Source organism: Orycteropus afer, unplaced genomic scaffold (assembly GCF_000298275.1).
Source record: "Orycteropus afer afer isolate SDZICR_OR568_19922 unplaced genomic scaffold, OryAfe1.0 scaffold00052, whole genome shotgun sequence".
NCBI classification, from domain to species: domain Eukaryota; kingdom Metazoa; phylum Chordata; class Mammalia; order Tubulidentata; family Orycteropodidae; genus Orycteropus; species Orycteropus afer.
The window spans coordinates 3430734-3433689 of record NW_006921639.1 but is presented as its reverse complement, the minus strand read 5'-3'; the positions used below and the strand labels follow the sequence as shown (position 1 = coordinate 3433689).

At 38.5% G+C, this 2956-nt stretch overlaps 1 protein-coding gene across 1 annotated transcript in view; it reads right to left on the bottom strand.

Annotated features, from left to right (window-relative positions):
• Nucleotides 1-2956, bottom strand: part of WDFY4 (WDFY family member 4) — a 532480-nt gene that overhangs the window by 226708 nt on the left and 302816 nt on the right. The gene's annotated exons all lie outside the window — the stretch shown is intronic.

Genomic DNA, 2956 nt, shown 5'->3' with positions numbered 1-2956 from the left:
TATATATATATATATATATATATAGAGAGAGAGAGAGAGAGAGAGAGAGCCAACATTATTCTCAACAGAGAGAGACTGAAACCATTTCCTTTGTGAAAAGGAACCAGACAAGGATGACCTCTATCTCCACTTCTATTCAACATTGTATTGGAAATCCTAGCCAGGGCAATAAGACATAAAAGGGAAATCAAAGACATCCAAATTGATAAGAAAGAAGTATTTAATGTATAGGATCACATAATCTCTATTTGCTGATGATATGATCCTATACATGATATGGTTCTATACATAGAGAACCCAAGAGACTGAGCAAGAAAATACTGGAACTGATTGGGAGATTTAGCATAATGGCAGGATACAAAATCAACATCCAAATATCATTTGGATTCCTCTACACTAGCAAAGAGATTGCTGAAAAGAAAATAAGGAAATCAATACCATTTACGAAAAAACCAAAAAACCAAAATCACTCATGTGGTCAGATTTGACTCATAGCGACCCCTCCTTGGGTTTCTGAGGCAGTATCACTATGGAAGTAGATTGCTCAACCTTCTTTCTGAGGAGTGGCTGGTAGGTTTGAACCACCAGCCTTCTGGTTAGTAGTCAAATGCCTTAGACACTACACCACCAGAGCTCCCAAAACTACCAAAAAGATAAAATACTTGGTAGTAAATCTTACCAGTAACACAAAAGACCTGTACAAAGAAAACTACAAAACACTATGTCAAGAAACCGTAAGAGATCTACATAAATAGAAGAACATACAAGGCTCATGGATAGGAAGACTGAACATTAGAAAATGTCAATACTACGCAAAGCAATCTATACATTCAAGGTAATCCCAATCCAGATTCCATCAACATTCTTTAAGGATATGGAAAGACAAGTCACTAATTTTATATAGAAAGGTGAAAAGACCTTGGATAAGCAAAGCGCTACTGAAGAAGAAGAGGAAGAGGAAGAGGGAGGGGGAGGGGGAGGAGGAGGGGAACGGGAAGAAGGGGAAGAAGGGGAAGAAGGTGAAGAAGAAAAAAAGTGGGAGATTTCACACTCCTGGATCTCAAAACCCACTCCACAACTACAGTAGTCAACACAACCTGGTATGGGTACAATGACAGACACATAGACCAATGGAATAGAATTGAGAAACCAGAAATATATCCATTAACGTATGGGCAGTTGATCTTTGACAAAGGGCTGAAATTCATTCAAAGGGAAGAGATGGTCTCTTTAATAATTGGTGCTAGCAAAAGTGGTTATCCATTTGCAGAAAAATGAAACAAGACTCATACCTCACACCATACACAAAAACTAACACCAGATATATCAAAGACTTAAATGTGAAATCTAAAACTATAAAGTTCCTCAAGAAAAAAATAGGGGCAAACTTAGGGCCCTTCATTTGTGGCATAAACAGATTATCAAGCATAACCCAAATGGCACAAACAGCAGAAGAAAAGCAGATGATTGGGACCTTCTAATAATTAAATTTTTATGTGCTTCAAAAACTTCTTCAAAAGAATAAAGAAGAATCTATAAATTGGAAAAAAATATTCACCAATGATATACGTGACAAGGGACTTTTCTCAAATATATAGAAAACTCCAACACCTCAACATCAAAAATATAAACAATCCAATTTAAAAATGGGCAGAGGATATGAATAGACACTTGACCAAAGATATTCAGGCAGCCAACAAACCCATGAAGAAATGTTTGCTATTATTAGCTATTCCATAAAAACTCCAAACTCACTGCCATAGAGTGGATTCCACCTCATAGTGACCCACTTTGGGTTTTCGAGACGGTAAATCTTTATAGAAATAGATGTCCCAGTGTTTCTTTCATGGAGTGGCTGGTGGGTTTGAGCCACCAGCCTTCTGGTTAGCAGTCAAATGCCTCAGGCACTAAGCCACCAGAGCTCATTAGCCATTGTTGTTGTTGTTAGGTGCCATCTAGTCATCTCTGACTAATAACTACCCTACATACAACAGAAAAACACTGCCCAGTCCTGTGCTGGCCTTACAATCTTTGCTATTGAGACCATCATTGCAGCCACTGTATCAATCCATCTCATTGGGGCCTTCCCTTCTTCATTGACCCTCCACTTTCCCAAGCATGATATCCTCCAGGGAATGGTCCCTTCCGACAACATGACCAAAGTAGGTGAGATGAAGTCTGGTTATTCTCGCTTTCAAGGAGTATGCTGGCTGCATTTCCTCCAGGACAGATTTGTTAGTTCTTTTGGCAATCTATGGTACCTCAAGTATTCTTCGCCAAAACCACAACTCAAAAGCATCAACATTTCTTTGGTCATCCTTATTCATTGTCCAGCTTTCACAAGCATATAAGGTGATTGAAATACTACGGCTTAGGTTAGGTTGCACCTTAGTCTTCAAAGAGATGTCTTTGCTCTTCAGCACTTTAAAGAGGTTGTTTGCAGCAGATTTGCCCAGTGTAACACAGTGTCTGATGTCTTTACTGCTTCTTCTACTGGTGTTGATTGAGGAATCAAGTAATTTGAAATCTTTGACAACTTCAATCTTTTCTCCATTTATTATGATGCTGCTTATTGGTCCAGTCGTGAGGGTTTTCAATTTCTTTATGTTGAGATGTAATCCATACCACAGACAGGTGTCTTTAATCTTCAACAGAAAGTGCTTCAAGTAATCTTCACTTTCACCAAGAAAAGTTGTGTCATCTGCATATAGCAGGTTGTTAATAGTCCTCCTCCAACTCTGATGCCATACTCTTCTTCATATAGTCCAGCTTCTCAGATTATTTATTCAGCATACAGATTGAATAAGTATATGAAAGAATACAACCCTGACACACTCCTTTTCTGATTTTAAACCATGCAGTATCCCCTTGTTCAGTTTGAACGACAGCCTCTTGGTCTACGTACAGGTTCCTCATGAGCACAATTAAGTGTTTGAGAATTCCCATTCTTCTCAAT